The sequence below is a fragment of the Aedes aegypti genome, chromosome 1, assembly GCF_002204515.2.
Source record: "Aedes aegypti strain LVP_AGWG chromosome 1, AaegL5.0 Primary Assembly, whole genome shotgun sequence".
Taxonomy (NCBI): Eukaryota; Metazoa; Arthropoda; class Insecta; order Diptera; family Culicidae; genus Aedes; species Aedes aegypti.
This window is the reverse complement of record NC_035107.1, coordinates 12,023,986-12,047,246: the sequence shown is the minus strand read 5'-3', so window position 1 is coordinate 12,047,246 and position 23,261 is coordinate 12,023,986. Positions and strand designations below refer to the sequence as shown.

The 23,261-nt window shown below is 36.4% G+C and overlaps 1 protein-coding gene and 1 non-coding gene across 6 annotated transcripts in view; both read left to right on the top strand.

Moving 5' to 3' along the window:
• The window catches only part of LOC5574332 (peroxidase), an 81,845-nt gene that overhangs the window by 8,720 nt on the left and 49,864 nt on the right, over positions 1–23,261 (top strand). The gene's annotated exons all lie outside the window — the stretch shown is intronic.
• On the top strand, positions 1,103–1,174 carry Trnaa-agc. The gene has a single exon. It is a non-coding gene; the product is annotated as a tRNA-Ala (tRNA).

Here is a 23,261-nt window from a genome sequence, read left to right as displayed (position 1 = left end):
CTGTACACTATCCATCGTTGCTTTGATCAGTCTAGTAAGTTTCCCGGGAAAACCATTCTCGTCCATAATCTTCCATAGCTCTTCGCGGTCGATGGTATCATAGGCCGCTTTGAAATCGATGAATAGGTGGTGCGTAGGGACTTGATATTCGCGACACTTTTGGAGGATCTGCCACAACATAAAGATTTGGTCTGTCGTCGATCGCCCATCCACAAAACTGGCTTGATAACATTCCACAAATCTGCTTGCCAGTGGTGATAGACGGCGGAAGATGATCTGGGAAAGCACTTTATAGGCTGCATTAAGAATGGTGAACGCTCGATAGTTCTCACATTCTAACTTGTCACCCTTTTTGTATATTGGGTATATTATTCCCTCCGTCCACTCCTCCGGTAGCTGTTCTGTATCCCAGATCCTGGCTATCAATCGGTGCAGACAAGTGGCCAACCAGTCCGGGCCCATTTTAATAAGTTCCGCTCCAATACCATCCTTTCCAGCTGCTTTGTTGTTCTTGAGCTGTTTGATAGCATCCTTAACTTCACCTATTGTGGGAGTTGGCACGTCTCCCTCATCCGCCGTACTGATGAAGCCATTCCTCCTGCTGTCTTGATCTTCCTCCTCTGCGCCGTTTAGGTGTTCATCGTAGTGCTGCTTCCACCTTTCAATCACCTCACGTTCGTCCGTCAAGATACCTCCATTCTTATCCCGGCACATTTCGGCTCGCGGCACAAAGCCTTTGCGGGATGCATTTAGTTTCTTGTAGGACTTTCGTGTTTCTTGAGAACGATACAGCTGCTCCATCTCTTCGCACTCCAACTCTTCCAGGCGGCGCTTTTTATCCCGGAATAGATGGGTTTGCTGTCTTCGCTTCTGTTTGTATCGTTTCACGTTTTGACGGGTGCCTTGCTGCAGCATCATCGCCCGCGCTGCATTCTTCTCGTCCAAAACCGTCCGACACTCCTCGTCAAACCAACCGTTCCGTCGATTTACTTCCACGAACCCAACGGCACCTTCCGTTCCGTTTAGAATTCAAATCCCTACAGACCACGCGGACCCCTTTCATAACCCATATGTAATTAACTCAGTTATTGGGTCACCAAGTGGCTCGGTAGCTTAGTTGGTAAAGCGCTCGTCTAGCATACAAGAGTCCTGGGTTCGAATCCCAGCCGAGCACGTGGATTTTTTTCATAATTTCACCCATAATTTGTCCATCTTTACCACGCGTAATGAGTTAATTAATTTAATAACCATGCGGATTGGATTACCGAACAGCTCAATATATGCGTCAATTTATATTTCAATTGTTGTTTTAAGATGCACTCAACAAATTCTTGTAAAGGCTTTGTCACAGTGTAGAAGACTGTAATAAGTGCTTGAATTGAACTTGAAATTTTCTCTTCAACACCGTCTCAAGTATGGGCCTTTTTCGGTTTATGATCGGGTTGGAGCAGTTTTTAGGCATTATTGGTTGTATGCATGGTTTTATAGAATTGGTGTTAGTGAACACTTCAAAAACAGCATAACAAGTTTTGCTACTTGGGAAGGAAGGTCCTCAGTGATAAGTGTTGAGTAAATCTCCTATATGAAAATTTTAATATTTGTATTATTCCAGTCAATCACGGAGTAGCAACTACGAATTGTACGGTCATCAATGCTTATGCTTAAGCTTATATGAAAATTTGAATATTTATATCTCAATGCTTTCTTTCCTCATGTGCGACAGTCATATTTTTATGATGAGAGATTTATATACATTATTTCTGAAAATCTCAACTACCTCAAAGGCTAAGTATATTTTATGCTATCCTGTTCCGATAAGAACTAAACCAATGCTAATTAAACGTTCTCAAATATTATTGGTTGCTGCATTTTCACATTACTTCCACAATGATGATGAATGAATGATTGTCTTTGTCTTTAAGTACGATTCGCTAGGGATTCTTTTAGGTATTCATTCTGATATATTCTCAACTAAAAATTCCAACAGGATTTTTCTGAAGATTGCTGAAAGAATCATTCAAGTTTCAAGTGGTAAACTAGATCTGGTCGATAAACCACTGTCCTAAAGCTAATAAAAAGCTTCCAATAGTTTCGGTAAGAGGGGGGGGGGGGGGGCGTTTAGGGGCCTTCCTTAGCCTAGTGGTTAGAGTTCGCCGGTTGGTCCAGGATCTTTTCGTAATGGAAATTTTCTTGCCCTCCCTTTTCTTGTGAGAGTCTTGCCTTGCCCAAGTTTTCCATTAAATGTACAGGATTTTGTAAAAATCAAGCCTTTGCAGTGATATTCTGTTGGAATAATTTAGTCTTTCTCCATAATATTATTTAGTCCTTTTCCATATTTTTTCCATAATATTTTGTTCTTGTGATCTTGTTATTTTATCGCTTAATAATTCCAAAGAATAGTGATCTTAAATTCTCTCTCTTCCCCTTTTTTTCAAAATTTGCAATTGAATCATTTTGAATCATTCAAAAAAATCAAGAAAATATAAAACTGTTTGGAAAGATCTTCTAATAAATCAACAGATATCTTTGGCAGGTAATATGTGATCCACCACATATAATTTTAGAATTCTGCTATGATTTTTCACACTTAGAATCTTACCAGGTATCTACCAAACAGCTTTCCTATAGTCTGACATGGAACTTCTTAAAATGGATCCTAGCGACGTCCAATAAAATATCTTGTACACACTCAATCTGTTCGGTAGAAATAACTGGGTTTTGGAACTACCGAAAAAGTCAGTAAACTAAAAAAAATGTCAGAAATCGAAAAACAGAGATTTTTCACTGAAATTTTGCAGAGAGCTTTCTTTTTATATCATATATCGATAAAAAATAAAACATGGTGAAATTTGCTTTTCAATTACGCGTGGCGACAGTTTTCATTTTACTGACTTTTTCGGTAGTTCCAAAACCCAGTAAAATTTGACCGACCCCAGTAATATAATCTAAGTGTGTAGGTGAAATGGTGTAGGTGAAGCTAACAATTTGTCAAAGAGAAAACAGGAGCTTGATGGAGATTCAAATCACAAAAAGCTTTCACAAGATTTGAAAGATTTTTCCAGGTATGATTTCAGCAGAGTCAGTCTAGCTCTCGCCAAGATGTTATCCAAAGATTAATGCGCACCAAGTTTTGGATTCTGTTTACTTACGCTGGTAAAAAAAATATTGGAAATTACGCCAAGAGCCTTTTTAGTATCCATCAAGAATCTTTGCTGATTTTTTTTTCTGAATATCACTATTACAGATATCAGTAGAAAACCGTATAAAAATCCTGCTTGTAGATTCGAGAGAATTTCTCCAATGATGGACATAGTAAAAATTTTTAAATTTCTTCAACCCGCAAAAAAAATTGCCAAGAACCTTGCAAGTTTCTTTGTTTCTAGGAAACTGGCATAATTTGGCAAAGCATGAGCTTGAAATATGCTTGAAATTTTCTTAGGAATCTGTTCAGTGCGATTAAGTGCCGCCACAATTACACTCAATGTTGGCTAACATATCTATATCTGACGATGTTGAAGACAGTTTTTGCAGAATATCTAGGAACGATATTCGGCGTATTTAAAACCTAAATAAAATAAGTAATATTTTAAAGCATTTTGTTTATTTTTTCAAAAATATGATTTATGTAAAATTACTAATGATGCTCTCTTGCAACACAAGCGAAGTAAGTTTATAAATTTGAAGATCTATTTTCCATGGAGTTCCAGGTTGACCACAACTTACAGAGTGTACCTGTGGTTGGTATCATTGGTAGAGTTTAATGCTTTTTTGGGATACAGCTGAACACCTTACGACTCAGTTAAGATGATCAGATCTTAATACGTAGCCAATCATCTCTGAAATTTCTTAGGTATACTTATAAAAAATTACATAACAAAATAAGTTCTACAGACATTATAGATAACGTAAAAAATCCATGAAATATAGACCCTAAGATCTGGAAACGTTACCAGTAATCACTCGATTAATATTTACTCACTCGTGAGTAATTTTACTCACTTGAAAAATTGTAAATATTCTAAAAGCTTGCGAATGGCTCAAATAAATAATAAGTAATAAGTAAGGCTATTCTTGGGGTGACCTCATTCAAATGATAACATGAAAATTTTATTCTGAAAACTATTTGATGCACGCAAAACGTTACTATAATATGAATTCTTAACACAAGCTGTAATTTATGTTTGGTGTTTCGCTGCGCATGTTGCATCATAAATGCTCTTTTCTTCTGACGTTACACCTCTACTGGGCCAGATTCTGCTTTTTTGCTTAATGTACTTATGATATGAGCATTTCTTCATTTATCAACTATGAGCTTTATTTATATGACAATTGACTATTTTTATTTTATTCTCTACTTTACGAGATGCAGCACTACTGCAATAATAAAAACCTGAGACAGAGACTCGACAAAACATATCTGAAATTCGTGCCAAAACTAATAAGCCGCTGATTGGTCTGCCAAACAGCGTTGCCAGCAATATTTTGTGCAACAACTTCAGCACCAGCAGTAATGACCAAACAATAATCAGAGGCCCGTATAATGGTTTTATGAGGATAAACTTATCATTCAGTATCTTTCTAGAAACCAAGCAAAATACAATAAATTCCGAACCTTTTTGCTGATCAGAAATCTTTATTCGGCAACGTTGCATACAAGTTTTCTAGAACAAACTTGCAAATTACATAAGGTTTGCTGAAAATATTCAAAAGCAAAATTACATATGAAATGGACAAGATGCCAATCGCAAACCAAATTTATGTGAGGTACCGCGGGGCAAGTGGGTAAATGGGGTAAGTGAAAATAATTTGTATATTTTACTGAATATATGTATTCACGTTTCAAACTCATGCGTAAACCTTTGAAACCATTCAGAACATTACGATAGATAAGAGATTCCTGCGATTTTTCAACCATTATTGCATAATAGAGTGAAAGATTGTCTACTTGTCAACACTCCATTACAAGTTGGCGGCGTGCAATCTTGTATTGATATGTTCAGTAGAAAAAAGTTGCAGAACATAATTGAAGATGTATTCTCTGACAGTTTTAAACTGAAAATAAAAATTTTGGGATTAATTCGACCTAGACATAAAAATAACTAAATTAAAACACCATCAATTTTCTTATCACGTGGGGCAAGTAAAAAGTTTCTCATTAGAGATTGAATTTGTGTTTTCTTTTTAGGTAGCTATAAGTATACAAGGTTGACAATTATCATAGAAAATCATAGAAATGCTTCAAATTCAAGAAACACAATACTCAAAGCTATAAAAGCTATTACTAATCATGGAACTTCTCTAAAAGAGATTGCCAGACGATATTGATGTGTCTACTTTGGACAGCCGATTGAAAGGAAAACGTTGATTGAAAAGTTGCAATATAAGAGAACGCACGGGAATCTCATGGAATGTAAAGCTAGTCCAAAACATAAAAATGGGATACGGGACTATTCACACAAAAAAGAATCCGAATACTATTGAAGGATTCCGTTCCAAAAAGTAATTTCTCCCGAAGAGTTATCTTATGTCATATCTCATATCCGACTTTCTTAGAAACAAATAACGACCGGTGAAAATTCTACAGAGCCGAAACTGAACAGAAGAAAATTGAATTGACAAGAATAAAATTTTCTTTGTTTACATGTTACTTACCTAAGGAACAGGACGCCTTAACTAATGTTGAAGTTAATAGAAATCGTGAATATAACAAAATTTCAATTTATTGTTCAAAAACTTGTGGAGCAAGTGAAAACTGACATTTTGCAAAAACTTTTTCTGTATTTTTTTCATTTTTACATAAAAATCAATTTTAGCATACTGTTTATATTTGGTGGGAGTCAAGTTAAAAAATTAAGACGACCTTATTTATTTCAATTTAAAGTCTTTAGAATTTGAAGAATCTCAACTATACGATTTCCATTACCCACTTGCCCCACGGTACCTTATTCCATTTTTACTAATATTTCAATTCAACTTTTGAATATCAATAACATAAACGCGTTAAGAAAAGGTTACAGTATTTATTTCATGCCACTAAACGAAATAAATTGGTCTGGAAAGTATTTGAACACAACCGGACTTTAGCCATTATAACTTGTTTATCCATTTTGAAAAACTGGCTCTGAATTCGGTAAAGTTTAAACAACCATACTATAAAACTGTATATCACAATACACACTGAAGTCGACAGCAGCTGTAAACACTTTGAATTATTTACATTTACAGTCTTCCACCTAGTATAGAACACAATTGTACACAAATGTACAATTTTATTTCGCTATGGAAATTGGTTACTCACCATACTCACAAAGAGTAACTTGCTCAATCACTTGCCCAACACTGATATGAAGTTGTAAAAATCAAATTGGTTTCAGAGCCATCAGTACTCAAGAAGTGTGTGGAATTAGGCAATAACAAAAAGGCAATCGCCTAAGGACTTGTCATTTAGATCTACATGCGTAATTAGACTATACTGGGAGTGACGGACAATTGCTAAGGCATATCGTATTTTCTTGCATACCATTCGATATAGCAAATGCCACAGATATGGTTTAATATCAAAAGAAGCTCGCAGTTAATAACTGTGTACATGCTCACTCATACTTAAGAATACATCGAGTTCAGTAGATGTTTCAACCGATCAAAAGGTTTATATGATTGTCAACCGATCTAAAGGATAGAGAATTGTTAATATTGTCTCGAAGTAATGGACTTCAGTTCTACTTGCGTACCTAGATTTGGAAACGCTATATAAGCAAGATGAAACGAAAATTGATCAAATTGGAGTAAACATGAATCAAGAATAATCAGCGGACACAATTAAGTGAATGCCTTAAGGTGAAGATAAATCGGAGCCAAACCTCAAATTTTCAAGAGCACAAATCTGGAGAACCAAACATCCGTTTAAGCTGAAAACTTAATCGATTGGTTTTCAACTCAAACGGGTATTCGGTTCTCCAGATTTGTGCTCTTGAAATTTGAATTTTGGCTTTGTTTCATCTTCACCTTAATAGCGTAGCGTAACCGAAGATTTCTCGGGATTTTTGTGTTTTTTTTTAAATATTTAGACGTTAAGTGCATGTCATGTACCTATTCAATTCTTGAGTCACCTGAATATAATCTGCATTCAAAACTGTAAAGCCAATCGATAATTGCTAAACATCCAGACTTATCTTTCTGAACATATGTGAAAGTGAAATATAAGTTGAGATCTGAATTCCTCGCCTTACTTCCTTGAGCCACTTTAGGTTTGTAGTGCATCACTTATCTTGCATAAAGTCATTTATAACGTACGTATCTCTGGGAGTTGTTAGAAAATGATTCATGCCCGTTGAGCTCAACTGTTCATCCAAAGTCTACTGGGTCTCCGCTTATATCACACACAGGCATTGCAGAATTCCTTTTTATTTAAGCAAGATCAAAGCAAGCAGTGAAAAACATCACATCTGCATCGGCCCATGATCAACAATGTTTTGCAAGTTGTATGGGGCTCTGCACTGTTTTGATTATGTATGAGATTTTGACGTTTACTGGCCTTGTTGTTTACAAGTTTCATGGTAGAGTGAAAGAGAGAGAATGATTTTTGTGCAGAGCCCCATTGAATTTAAGAAAGAGTGATGATAAAACTCATTTCTCTCGCTTGTTTCCCATGGGCCATATGTGTTTTATTTTACATGCGTGATAAACAATCCCAAACCATTCGATAACAATACTGCCCTCAGGTTTGGATCTTGTTTAGATGGGGTTTCTAATGCACTGTTATCGATCTAATCAGAGCTGTAACACAATATGATAAATAAAACTCTTATTATGTGCTTCGGATCATGATTGTTCTCAAAATGCAATCCCTGATCACACAATTACTGATCATGAATGTTGATCTTCAATCCTATACTTCAGGAAGTTTTTCTTCCAGAACATGTACTTCATTCACAACTATTCAACAGATAAGTAACTATGTACGTAAACTCGAGGATCCATATTCCAGGATGTCTTTAGATGATCTAGAGAATGTCCACGATTTTTATCCAACTCATTGAAACCTTTAGATTACAGGCTACCATTAGAAACTTACATGAGTAATAGAGTAGTACTTCAATTGGCTTTAAATGCCATTATAGTGCTAATGTGGAGCTGACATGCCTTAAATTTGCCGTGTGATAGTTCCACAATCCTAGAAACAAATCATTGAGCTAGTAGTAATTTGGGATAGGCCTATATTCCAGGAGTTTCTCGGGACATCTATTGCATTTAACTCTTAATGCAGTTTCCCCGAACGGCTTTCCAATTTTGCTTTTGGTATTAGTTGAGTTCAGTCAGCATTTCATGAAAGATTGGATCGTAGTTTTAAACCAGATTTCCGCGCGTTTCCATAGTCACATAAACAACACGACACCGTTAAAACGTCAAATAGTGAACCCGTGCATATGTCCATAGGTATCGCGAGTGTCAGTGACCAATGCACGAGTTCACTAATTTGACCTTTCTGCCAAACTCACTCGTTTTCATGGTGACGTAAATAACACGGCACCGCTCAAACGTCAGATTATGAACTCGTTCATCGGTCCATAGGCCTTTTCATATGACTGATCCGTCTATGCATTTGTTTACATCGGTGGAGGACCGGTGCTAACACGGGCCTGTCATTTTCATAGAACTGTCAAAGTGCTTCCCGATCAGCTGATTTGAGACGTCATGTGAATAGGCCTATTGCAGTGATGATCGATGAGACCTCATCGATGTCACCATGTGCACAAAGGTGCTGAAATGATTATTCGTGTGCTGAATGGTTTTGTTGGACTTTGACATGATCCTCTATATCTGAGGGGTGCGGTCTCAAACTTTTTAGTCATTCAATGGATCATTAAAATAACCAAAACGGCCGCTATGGAAAGCATAGATAGCGCCACCGTAGTCTTGTGTGTTTGACAGAACAGCAATGCTGTCACAATGTTAAATCCCATATACAGTGGCGCCTTTGTTTTGATGCGGTAAGCACTTGCAAACACTACATTCAATGATCCATTTCAAGAAAGATTCGCGAATTCGCGAAACTGACAAAATATACAGAATTTATGAAACTATAGCGTTGAAATTGTAGCTTGATTGTCTATTCACTGCACTTGAACTTTTCCCCTATCGATAATTTAACTATTCAAAAAACGCAAATTTGTAGAAGACGAAACTTCACCTCATGCAAAACCACACACTGTATTGATTACGCCTGTGTTTTTGTTTATCAAAGTGATGGGCGCATCTGAAATCGAAATCAAAACACTGCGAGAGTAAACGGCGACACTGCAAAAAAAAAATAAACAAGGCGTACATGGCGGGCTTAATTGAAACCAGAATGTGAACACGGCGCAAAAGTAATAAGCGACATTGAAAATAATATCGATTACAGGCTAATAACATTGGGCGATACTGGCATTCTTGAGTGCGTTTAAGGCGAAACCTTATTATATTTTTTTTATCACGAAATAGCTAGGGAAATTGTAGGAGATGTGTGTGGTATTGATGAGGATTTTGAAACTAGGTTTATGAAATGTGTATTAATGTGAAAAGGTTAAAGTTTGAGGATATTTTCTCCAAATGGGATTAAAAATTGCACATGAAAATTTCATTGGTTATTTTCTCATTGTTATTGATTTGTCAGATAGGCCCTTATCGCGAATCCCTCTCGATTTGATCACAATATTTGCCACCAGTGCTAACCATTGTTTGTTTGCCTGTCTCGCAGGCAACTATTTTTCAGGTACACACTTAAAATACTTCACACAAAGCTGCTGCCGTTTGATGTAGGCAAGAAGTTCTATAAATCAGCCAAATTACATAGTTTCTAACTAAATGTTAGTAAGAAATATATTTTACAAAAGATATAAAAACTTACGCATAAAAAAGACCAAGTATAACGATTCTGCAACAGTTGCACTTTTTGTGTTACATAAAATATATAACCTGTTTAAGCGTGACGAAGTAGTGACTGTATACTCCTACGCATACTCCGATCATTTTTATGAAAATTTCAACTTGACAGCAGCCTGGCTGCTTATGGACCGATGCACGAGTTCACTATCTGACGTTTGAGCGGTGCCGTGTTGTTTACGTGACCATGAAAACGAGTGAATTTGGCACCGCTCAAACGTCAAATTAGTGAACTCGTGCATTGGTCCATTGATATCCATTTCGCACACCCTAGCTTTATATTAGTTCCTTGAAATCTTGAAAATACTTGACAGACTACTGGTATGTCAGATTTTTTTCAAAATCTGTTATCCAGCTTTTTACGCTAGCATGCTATAAAGTTTGAGTCCCTTTCTGACATTTCTTGCCTTCACTATAATTTTTTATGGCTAGATCAAAGTAAGCTTCGCGATACTAAAAATTTGTTGTGTATAAATTGAAACCTCAGAAATCTTTACTCTTGGTTTTTAAAAATTGAAAAGCAACATTTCTTAATTCACTATTTATATTAATTCTATTTCTGTTGTTTTAGGTTAATGAAAAGCGTTTAATTGAAGCATTGTGGAGAATACGACTCTATTTATTATGAAGAGCTATACGAAATGGACTAAATACAAGATGCTGAAAAAGTTTTTTCAGTGAGGCCTTTCTTTGGAAAACTGTTTTTTTATCACTATTTAACGTTCTACTTTCTTAATAGAATTTAGAGGGCATTATGTTTAAAAACTGCTTTGCGGTTTCCACCTGAACATAGACACGGAAGGACGCAGTCATAGCGTTTGCTGGTGGATTTTTTGTTTCATGCGATTGCTCTTATTCTATCACGGTGTTCTGCTGATGTTCGAACTAAACCTAGCTGTAGAGAAAACCCACACGTTTCCCTCTTTCACGCATTGATAATACAATTAACATTTTATTTTTCATAGATTTCCCTCTTATGAATGATGGAGTATGTGTTTGAATAAGTCTCCAATAATATCCCAAGAAACAATTGTAGGCGATTAATAAACTTGCCTGCTTAACTAAAGCTTTACAGCAGCCGTGGTAGTTGAACAAAAGTATAAGTTGTAAAAAGTGATGATCAAATGTTACATATTTTGTTAGCAGCACTTTTGTTCCTCACTTTCATGGCATTTTAATAGCAAGTAGAACCAAAGTTGAAGCAACGTTGGTTGATAATTTAGTATGGTTGTATAAGAGCCTCTCTATTATAATTGAAGATGTGCTGTTTCTCAAGATCCAGACTCTGTTGTTCCATATGCGACAAACAATTGAATAACAAGCTTTCACAATTTTTAGCAACACTTGTTTCGTCACTTTTCAACAATACTTAAATGGGACAAAACGGCACTGAAAATATGTTTGCTTAGAAAAGCTTTGAATTCAACTTTTCAACCACCAGTAATATAAAAGCTCTTAAACATAGTTGTAGGTACATCCTTGTTCGAACCTTGTAGAAGTGTGGTAGTAACCATTATTACCAACTAAGATTGAAATTCTCAATCACAAGTATTGTTCAACTTCCAAAGAAACAATTTCCTTCTTGAGAAAAGTTTCTGAGAGCTGTTTTACTGATTGTTTAATAATTGTCTTGATGAAATTAAAACTATTATTCAAGCTTTATTCACCCATAAATGGAGAATCTATTCAATAATAAACCATTTGATTAACGCAATATTGTACTTGCTTATTCAATTACTTTACCTTGGCTATTAAACATTAATAACATTATAAAGAGACTCTACAATGTGTATTCAACAAGTAAACCACCAGTTAGCCATCGATCATTCAGAAATGCTTGTTCAGCGTTTGTTTAACAGGGATTTATAACGAGTAATAACTAAATCGTGGAAGAATAGTTGAAGAAATCCTTATTACTTATGATCACCGTCATTCCAAAAATAGCCTTTGTACAGTGTTAATTCAACAGTATGTTTTGATAAGGTGATTATTCATCTGTTATTAAACTATAATGAAACTGATAGCTTGAATAAGTCTTACGTTTGAGACCATTCACAAGCAATGTTCAACAAAGATGTTTACATACACCGTAGGCAAGCAAAATACTTAGACAATGTTTAAACAACATATGTACGATAATTTGTTCGATTATCTTATTATATCTTTAAATACTGCTCTTTATCTGCTGTTCTATGTAACCTTGGTTAAAGCAGTGTAGAAGCATGCGCCTGTAAATCGGAAGGTCCTGAGTTCGAGTCTCGACATCCCAACAATGTATGATTTAATAATGAAGTGCCAAATTCCTAGGCATCCAGATATGAGTATTTGATGAAGTGCGCATATAACTACCAATGTTTTTGCTGTATCCATTATAAAATAAATGTTGAAGAAACATTGAACAAACCTCTTTTTGTACGTTTATACAATTAATTCTATAAATAAATATGATGTCCAATTCAGTTGAACAAAACGCTTAAACGGATTGTGTTCAGCATGTGTTGTTGTTGAACTAATGCTGAACAAAGTCTACTATTTTGTACACTTGTTACCATGAGTTATAATGGCATCTACAACTTTTATTCGACAATTTAGAAACAACACGTAACGAAATCCTGTCAAACAAACGCCTAATAAGCATCTCTGGATGTTCGCTGTACACCTGGTGGATAAAATGTTGAATACACATTATAAAGTCTACTTATAATGTTACTACTGTTTAACAGCCGAGGTAAGGTTATTGAATAAACATGTACTAAAATACGTTAATAAAATTGTTGTTGAATAGATTCTCCATTTCTGGGCGAATAAGGCTTGAATAATAGTTTAATATTAACTAAGTCAATCATTAGGCAACTAACAGCTTAATAAAACAGTTCTGAGAAACTTTTCTTAAAGCAAAAATTGTTTCTTGGGATGCCGATGAAGCATAATTGGAAGCCTCATCATAGCGGAACCAGCCGTGTTTGGCTTGAAAAGTGCTGACAACTAGACATTTCTTCATTTTTTTAATATTTCAATACACATTCCCTAGTATCTTTCAAAGTCCATGAAAAGTTTACGAACGGATATCTGAAACTGAAAACGAGCGAGCCCATGGACGGAGCGATTATGTGTAGAGTCTACACTGTAGACAATCCGACGTATTTGTTCATCCTACTTTTTCATGATTGCTCTCTTCATATTTCTAAAAATAAATGCAATTAATTAAGCGATAGTTATGGGGACGGACCTGGTGTAGTGGTTAGAACACACACCTCTCACGCCTCACAATCCCATCCCCGAGATAGTCACCAAAAAACATTTCAGTGACGACTTCCTTCGAAATGGAAGTAAAGCCGTTGGTCCCGAGATGAACTAGCCCAAGGCTAAAAATCTCGTTAATAAAGATAGAAAAAAAATAAGCGATAGTTAAATACTTAATGTTCAGAAATTGATACTCCTGTAGCTACAGAGTGCGTCGAGAAAGTCCGAGAAGTCGTCAGTTTTTTTTCCTCTCGGGTGACGCGTTTTTTTCTGAGTGCTTTTATATGGCCGAGCACACGAGTGAAGCTGAAAGTGGATTGTGGCTGCTCAATCAGGGATGAAGGATCAATCGGTGAGCTCGTTTCATGCTTTTTTTCAAGTCTATAAAATATGTATGACCGCACATTTAATCGTTACATAAATATGATTTTTCAACAAACTATGAATGGTTCGTCACTGTGGGTGTCGGCATAAACTCTTATTCATAACTTTATTGTTTTATATTTTTTGTATTAAATCACTTACCTTTATTTTTATACATAAAAAAATGCTTTGAATGGTTTGGTCTGTGCTAGAAGTGTAGACTTGCAAAACGTTCATTTTATTCAAAAAACTTTGATGGTTCGCCACTGTAAGTGTCGGCATAGGAATATTATGTGATGGTCTAGCCAATCGATATTTTTTTTTCAATTTGAGTAAAATATCCTGTAGGAATGTTGCTTTTAGCTATTTGTTCAACAAACTTTGAATGGTTCGTCACTTCAAGTAACGGCATTATTTTCTCATACTTGAAAATTTTTCATGTCAATCGAAAATTTTATATTTCTAAGTATGTTTATATCTCACAAATAATCGTTTATCATGGTCTAATCGCTTATCAAAGTGAATCCTGTGACCCAACGATCCTCCCCATTAACAAACATCCCTCCCAGTAACCTTTGCGGAGATGCAGAGGCAAACACGGTCTCCAAATAGCAAAGGTTACACACTAACATTCCTTCCCCCAATCCCACCTGACTGCAAGGACGTGGCCGGCGCCGTTATTGACCCTGTATAAATAGAGGCACTGAATTATGCACACTGAAGAAGATTATGGCCAATCCCAGCCGAACTTCTAGTTGATTCTTTGTGCATTTTCACTGACTTCGGTCAATCACGGAATAGCAACCATTGATATGTGTAGTCAGTCTAAGCTAAGCTAAGCTAAGCTAAGAAATTGATACTCCTGTAGCTACAAAGAAATGAACATACAAATGTAAATAGTGAAAATTATTGACAGCTCAATGAACTATTTTACAATGACGTCACGCTGCTTCTTCCATCGGGAAGAACACCTTTTACTGCGGGCCGTGTTTACAAAATATGAACGATTTTGTTGTGCATTCATCCACTTCATGTTCATCCGGTGAACATTCGTCGTCCGGATGTTGGTCCGGTCCGGATGTCATTTCATGTTAACATTGCCCGCATTTAGAGTAGATAAGAAAAAGAAAGTCAAGGATAAAAGAAGACCGTGGATAAGTTCATCAACAATCTTAAATTACAGCCTACTAAGATTATCTATAAAACTTGTAGGTATGAAATGTCAAACTCAATTCACCCCTCGAAGTTTTATGGCTAGCGTAAAAAGCTGGATAGATTACGGGCGTTATTTTTAAATGTGTTTGCCAAATGTATATATTAAATAATTTTGATTTTTTTACAATACTAGGCCATGAATTTACCCGAACTGATTCAAAATCTTGGGCAGGACTCCATTATCAGAACTCAGTCATACTTCTGAACCAGACTTTCTCACAATCTTGAGATAAGATTTCCTCTGAAAGTTGAGCAAGACTTACTCCGAATCCTAATCAGGATTTGATCACATATCTGAACAGAATTATAATTTTGAGCAGGATTCACTTAAAATTCGGATCATGATATTGTTAAAGATGTCTGAGCAACACTTGTGAAAAATGTTGGGTAAAATTTTCTAATTATTGTTATCAGAATTCGTTTAGAATTCTGAAATGAATTTGTCATAGACTTCTGACAAAAAATTTTCAAGAAAGTTTCATAGTTTGGCTTTACTGTGTTCTGTAGATGCTATCACGCTAACTTGAAAGTACCCTTTAATGGGTACTTTCGTACCCATTTTCCTCTAAAGTGGCTTAACCCATTAAAAGAGTAAATCCCGTTTACTCATTAATGGGTATGGGAGCCGAACTTCAAAACAAGGGTATTTTATACCCTTGCGATGTCAACAAAAAATGGGTACAAAAACCTCATTTTTATTTTTATTTATTTTCCAGGCTAGGTTGAAATTCAGATATATGAAAAATGAAAAAAATAATTTAAAAACATTTCTACATGTTCTGATAACGTTTATTTCATATATTGTGCAGCATTTTAATACATTTCGTGCAATTTTCAAATTATTTCAAATTAGTTCATTATAGAAGTCCATGAAAAATTTCACCTTGACTTCTGTTAGGGCCAAGTCGGAACGTAGCTTAGAAACAGCCTTTGCAGCTGTTTCCTTTAACTCCTCCTTCGTAAATCTTGTTCCGGAAACGGAATCATTCGTTCCATCACCCTGATGCACAACCATCGGCGCATATACCGGTGGGACATCACATATCGAAGAGAATGCTCCCTCGGGTTCTCCAGGGTGTTGCTTAATTACGTGTACCTTGAGAGTTTTAAACGAATTTTGTATCGAACCACAATAGCACTGCAAATACGACGGTTTATTCCCGCTAGTGTTCAATATGTGGCCTCTTAATTGAATTTTAAATTCTTCCAGACAGGCTGGAATGAACATTGCGCACTCAGATACAGTACATCGGAATCCTGTAAGAGTATGGAAATTTTCGGATGGATTGTGGAAAACTGGAACTATGGTAACTTACTTTCCAACTTCCGGAACGTTTCACCATCTACATTTTCTCTGATTATATCCATTTCACGTGATTTCACTTTCGGCAGCAATTTGGACATCGATAAAACTCAACGGCACTAGGAAATTGACTTAAATGAAGACTTTTTGCTAATCATGAAAAGTTCCTTGAAAAATAAAAAACAAAAATGGCGATGTTGATTTTAAACTCGAAGGTTATTGTTTACCCATTATGCACTTCATCAGCAGAACTGCATAATGGGGTAAAATGGCCCATTATTTGGAGCTAGAAAAATACCCATTATTTGACAGCTCAGTACTTGTGAAAAAAATGGGTACAAGATACTCATTTAATGAGTACTTTCAAGTTAGCGTGTAGATGTCATGAGTTTCAATTGCCAATTGATGAGTGATGAGACCGCACCGATGTCACCCCGCGCATACAGGGATAGTCACAGAATTAACAAGCGAATAAGGCCACGCCACGCAGACTGAATGCTCACGCGAAGCAGCAGGTGAAAGTAAGCTACCCGCTGCCACCAGCTCTTCCACGCCTGCCCTGTCCGGGAACGCTCCGCACCAGCTGTTCAGCTGACCTACATTCCATCCCACACACACAATAAGGTTGACGATGCAGGTGCTCGTGCGAAAACCCCGTCATCGCGATCGCGTTGCCATTGACAGCACACTTGAGCGAATCGCGGGTTCCTTAGTTCACATTTGGTATCAAGTACCATTCTCATTGCGTCACGTTCCAAGGAGCACCTTGAAGTTGTCGCCGTCGCGTAGTCTCGTAGTGGGGTAACGATCATCCTGAGGAATCGTGTTTCCAGCGCCTACTTGGTTTGGCTATGTGTTATGAAAATTTTATGAATCATGCTTTTCCAAAGCACTAAATTTTCTTCTATGCTTCCTGCTTGTTTCAACTTTTCACATCTGGGTAATCTGCGATTACTGGGATGAGTACCTGGACTGAGGTGTTCGCTCGAAGAACCGTCGACGACTGCTTTGGCCATCATGACTTGACAGTATTACGTCAGCCAGAGTAGTGGATTAAATCGCGCATCGTTTGGCGAGGATAGCAAGGTAACCTTTTTATGCTCGAAACGTGCTCGCTTCAGAGGTTTAGACACGCCATAGAAGAGGAACGAAGAAGTGCGCCATTGCAGCAGCGTCTTTCGATTCCACGATTTTTTTTTTCACTTTCATTCACTTGCACGTGAGAACAGGTTTGTTGCTTGAGGCAAAACTTCGCCTCAAATTGTTTGTCCGTCGTAAATACGGATGCTTGAGTGCATTGGTTTTGGACGAAAACTGAATTTGCTGTTTACCGTCCAAGGCAATCCCAATTAGATGCTAATTGTTCTGCACTTAAAAACGACGAATAAAAGATTTTGGCGAATAAATTTCGACAATATCCAAATAGACTTAATCACGAATCAAAACAAAGCTCTGCCTGCGCTAATCTTACACATGTACAAAAACAGTGTATCTTTTTTTTCTGGAAAATGATACTACATAATGTTTTGTGAAAAATGTTAAAATGTAAATTTGACGTGAAATCGATTTCGAATTAAAGGTCGGTTTGCTGTTGATAAAAAAATCGCCTACCTTGATGCGTGGAAAATTTCTTTCCAGAAATGGTCAAGAAAATCATATTTCTTCGATCGCAGTATGTTGAGAAGAAATGTCGTTTTAAAACGGGCTCTCTGTAGGAAATTGTGCTAAGCACCATACTTAGCTTTAGAAGTACGATGTAATTCTTCTCATGTGATTTGCTCTAAACCATATGAAGTTACTTACGTCGATTTGAAAAATGATTCCAGAAATATTCACTATTTGACTATATTTGAAGAAATTTGAGGAACACCCAGGAGTGATTTATGAAATAGTTTCTCGAATAACTCTAATCTTAAAGAATTTCAGAAAATGTGGTGGAAATCTCAAAAGTTTTCCCCTTATTGCTACGCCCATGGTGGCAATCCTAACTTGATGCTAATTGTTCCGCACTTAAACACGGCCCAATAAATGTCTTCGGTGATTAAACATTCACTGTTTGACGAAGATACGCAACCGTTTGCAAACGTTTGGCTTAATGACTAGTCCGCACATCATCGCAAAAAATGACTCCTGTGGTGGAAGCAAACAAGGCTTAACTGAGTAACCCATTTCAAGACTAATATTTCTCTCGGTTAAACAAATGACGCCGCGTTAATCTTTCGCGGCATGGCCTATTATGATGTAGGCACATATATGATAAAACCACAAAGCACCCATTCAGAGATTATACCGTTACTAAAAGAGAAACTGGAGATGGATCTGTCGATGTCATTAGCACCATTTTCTTCTAAAGCTTTCTTTCTCAAACACAATCTTAGACCCAAACGCACGGTGCACAAGACGATAAAAAGAAGGAAGACTGCCATCGCCCATCATTCCGGGACTTTGACACACCAGAAAATGGGTTAATTGTCACCGATGGGCGCGCTCCGTAACCATAGTGATTTTAAACCGGTCCTAGTAGATACCGGCCTGCCACGATCTAGCTCTTTTGCATTTGATGAAGCTCTCGAATGGGCGCCTTCGATCTAACCGGAACGTATGAATAATGTATATCGTGCGAAGTCGATCCCCCGATGGAAGTATGGTAGCCGCAAATTAGCAAGTTCGAGTCCAGCAAGCTTAGAGATTCCAGTAGTAGCAGTGTTTGCTGGGAAATTGTGTTACACATACATGAAGTGGCTTGAAATGTGAAAATGGACTTAGCCTACGGTCCAAATATCTATTTGTAACAAAAATTAGATCTTAATTGTCTGCAGATGGCTGCCTTTTAGTACATTGCTGCACTTCAAACTTGGTTTTACACAAAAAAAAAACAGATAATTCAGAGAAAATACGGCCAAGACTGAGCAGACTTTAAAGAATTCTAGGGGGTTTTAAGCAAATCCTGCTCAAAAGTAAAAACGAATCATTCTTGAAACACTAGATTTATGTACAAATCCTTCTCAAGAATCTGAACAAACTCAGTTCAGTATTTTGAGTAAACATTGCTATTAATTCTGAGCAAATGTTCTTCTTCTTCTTATTTTTTTCTTGAAATTAGCTCAGACCAGAGCCTGCTTTTAACACTTGAGTAGTCGTGCAGTTGTATTTCGTACAACACTGATGAAAGAAACTCGCTTTTCATACACAGCATCATCGTAGTGGTTCTGGCGGGGACAAAGTGCGTGACGACCATGATGTTCAGGCATTGCAGAATTCGTTCTCATTTGAAAGAGAGAGCGATGATAAAATCTATTTTTCTCTTTTGTTTACCATTGGGAATAGGTGTTTTATTATACTGGCACAATAAACAATCCCCGAACTTCCGATAGCAATAGTGTCTCCCATGTTTGGAGCTTGTTTAGAGGAGTTTTATCATGCACTGCTATCCCCCCGATCTGATCAAAGTTGTAGCAGTATACGATAAACAGTATCTCATAATGTGCTGCATGTTATGATAACTACAGAGAGCGATACGTGAGAGATTCTCCCAATTTTCTCAGAATTCAATCCCTGATCATGTTGTATGTGAAGTTTCACAGTGTACATCGCTTTAATTTTGTATGCAATCGTTCAAACGTTACGGATTTTCTATTACTTTCCACAAAAATTTGATGACAAAATTATACACCGTTCTGATCAATTATTTACGACGTTTTTGTACCAGTGAAAAATCGACTCAAGTAATGCTTTGTTTTGATTCGTGCTTACGTCACTTTGTCACTCCATTAAACGGAACTTTCAAGAAACAAAAAAATAAAGGAAGCATTTACTACAAAGCTGTTGGTAGTTAGATTCAGAGGTTGTTACACATGCTTTGAAATAGCGAAATTGAATAGAATAAATTACATTTGAGTACAAATCGAAGGAAAACAATGTGAATTGATGTTTCGAAAGGTATTTTGAGATTGCCTTAGGAACTCAATAATTTCGAAAAGAATTCTGGGATTATGAGCATCATCCCGGACTCTATGGTATCCTTTGGAATTCTGCAATCCCTTTTGGGATTCTGATAGACATTCTGTCTATCCTGGGATTCTTGTGGAAATAATATAAATCTGGTAAAACCTTTGGAATTTGGGGTGGAATGTATCACATTCTATTATATCTCGAAAACTTATTCAAATAGTCTCAAATCAGAAAATGAGCAAACTTACTTTATCGATCCTGCGTGTTTTGCAGACGACATTCTACACGTTCCGCTCTCATCCAACTAAAATTTTTCACTTTTAGAACGTTTAATTCCGGGATTACAAAACGGCGTAATTAAGAATTTCAACTTTCGCAACCCAACTGCTCCTTTCACCGCCTCGTTGTAGGAAGAGACAAAGTGACTTAACCACGAATCAAAACAAAACACTACTTGAGCCGATTTTACACTGGTAGAAAAACGATGAAAGTAACTGAATGAAACGGCTTATCATGTTGTTATAATCATTTTTGTGCGAAATAATAGAAACTACCTAGTTTTTGAACGCGAACTGATTGTTTGCAAAATTTAAGCGATGTACACGGCGAAAAAATGTTGAAAAGGTGATTCATTTTAAAACAAATTTAGAATACAGGTTGTGATTCTTCTTAATTAATTTTCTCAAAACCGATTGAAAGTTACTTACGTCGATTTGAAAAAGTAATCGAGTATTCTATTTTTATTTTTTTCATTTTGTGGGTATTTTTCATACGGGAGGAATCTATAAGATTTTGTTGGTATGCCTGCAAGATGTGGTGTGAATCTTTGGCATTCTAAAGTCAATCTTTGGAGTTCTTATTAAAAACTTTAAGGTTAAACAGTTTGAAATCAACTTCTAAGATTGCACTGAAACTTCAAAGGCACAAATCTTGCGAAGAAAGCATCCAACAATAGTAAACTTTTTATTTTGACTTTGTGCACTAGCAGAAAGTTTAAAATAAGAAGAACAAAAACGTTTGCCAACTATTTCTCATTATTTCTCCAAATTAGTGCCTTTGAAAACGTGAGTATGGGCACAAATCGGCCATTGTGACAGCCATCCTTGGACTCCGAGATGTTTCACCTTAAAATTCCTTTGATTTCCAGTTTTTTTGTGTTGTGTAAACCTTTTGAATGTCGGTAAATATATACTGGATTCCGATTTGAATTTTTGTGTTATCGTATGTTATCTAATCATTATAATTTTGATGAGAGTCGTGGTGTTTCAGGGGTACTCCATTGAATTTAAAAAATTACCATCACGTTTCATAATTTCCACCAGATTTAATTGATTAGAAGTTTTCTACAAATCGAATGAAATACAACATTTTAATAAGAAACTTAGCTAGAACTGGACTCATAAAAATTGTTCATGTAATTCCACAAAATATTTCTAGATTTCTAGAGATTCCAGAATTTTAAAAAAATCCTTTTGTCAATTCAACCTCTGTTATGAGAACTGATTTTTTTATTCTACCGGAATAACGAGAATATCACAGGAATATTTAGAATTTCACATTAATCATCCTAGTTCACCATATTGTTAAGAAACCGCACAGGAAACTTAGGAGCCTTAAGGCTAAGCAATGATGACTTTGCTGCTTGCAGTTTCAAAGTGATAAAACTCAGTCTCGATAGTTTATATTGGCTTGAAAAAGTATCACTGTACGCGCTAATATGCATAAAGTATGCTGATACTTTTTCAGCTGTGTCAGTGCAAAACCAACTGATTTTCTTTGTTTCGAAACAGTGAGATGAATTAGCAACAATCATCAACGACGCGTACAAATTTCAATGACGGCCTACTTCGCTTTCAAATTCTACCACAGTTTCAATTTTATGGTTCCTTATTAGGTTGTTTATCTCAACATTTGTTCATGAGATACAGATTCCAAGCTAAAATTTCAAAAACCTTGCAAAAAGTAACACAATTTTTGGACAATTGAGGCAAAAATATGGTTTTGGCGAAAAAAAAATGAACAGAACTTTTTTGCATGGAAACAGTTTGACGACATCGTATTGACGAACTAAAGGATAAAAAAACAGCGAAATCTTTCCATTATGGATTGCACTATTTGATTATATTTACAATAGGGTTATTCACTTAACAGCGTAAACTGCTGCGTATTTTATGCTATGTTGATTATCTAAAATGTTTCAAGGTTTGGCGTTAAATAGCCAATGAAACATTTCAGAATGTTGAAACTTAATCTAAGAATGCTTTGGTGTAGTCAATATGACAGTATTTATTAAAAATTCAAAGCAAACATTTTCAATGTTATGTTCGGGAAACCGGTGTGGAAATATGCTAATCAGAATCAACTGCAGAAAGATGTTATGAATTAAGATTGTAATACTTAATGCGGACAAAAACTCTAAATTAGCATTAGCATTAAGCATTTCGCACAAATTCGTAGGTGGTATAGTCCTAGACCACCGTATGAGGGTAGCCTCCTACTCGTCCGTTACCAAAGTCAGAAATTTGGGACTAACCTCTAACCCTTAGACAAGATTGACGCAGCCTCCAACAGTCGAAAGTTTTCCTGGCCACGTCCTTGCGAAAGCTGGGGAATGGGAAAGGATGATTGATTGAACAAAAAATTAACGTTCAACGCTCCGTCATCGTAATCATCGTCATCATCGAAACTTCAAAAGCAGTTTTTTCCGTCCAAAACTAAAAATTATTCGGTTAAGGCGAAGTAGGCCGTCATTGAAATTTGTACGCGTCGTTGATGATTGTTGCTAATTCATCTCACGGTTTCGAATCAAAGAAAATCAGTTGGTTTTGCACTGACACAGCTGAAAAAGTATCAGCATACTTTATGCATATTAGCGCGTACAGTGATACTTTTTCAAGCCAATATAAACTATCGAGACTGAGTTTTATTACTTTGAAACGAATGACGGGCTACTTAGCCTTAAAATATGTTTTCACTGTGTTTCGGTTGGAGAATATAATACAGTGAACACATTTTCCTGTAAATTTTCTTAATTTTGAACGAAAAAAACTGCTTTTGAAAATTCCGAAATCAATGACGGATTCTGCCCCCTTAAGAAAGATGCAGAGAACTCTACGATCTATTATAGGTGTTACGGGATGTTGTAGAATGTTGATGGAAAGGGTCGAGCATCCACAAATCACATTCAATTTTTTTAATCAGCACGCACGGGAGATAAAAAAAACGAGTCGTGAAAAACATCTAATACCCACGAATAAGAAGT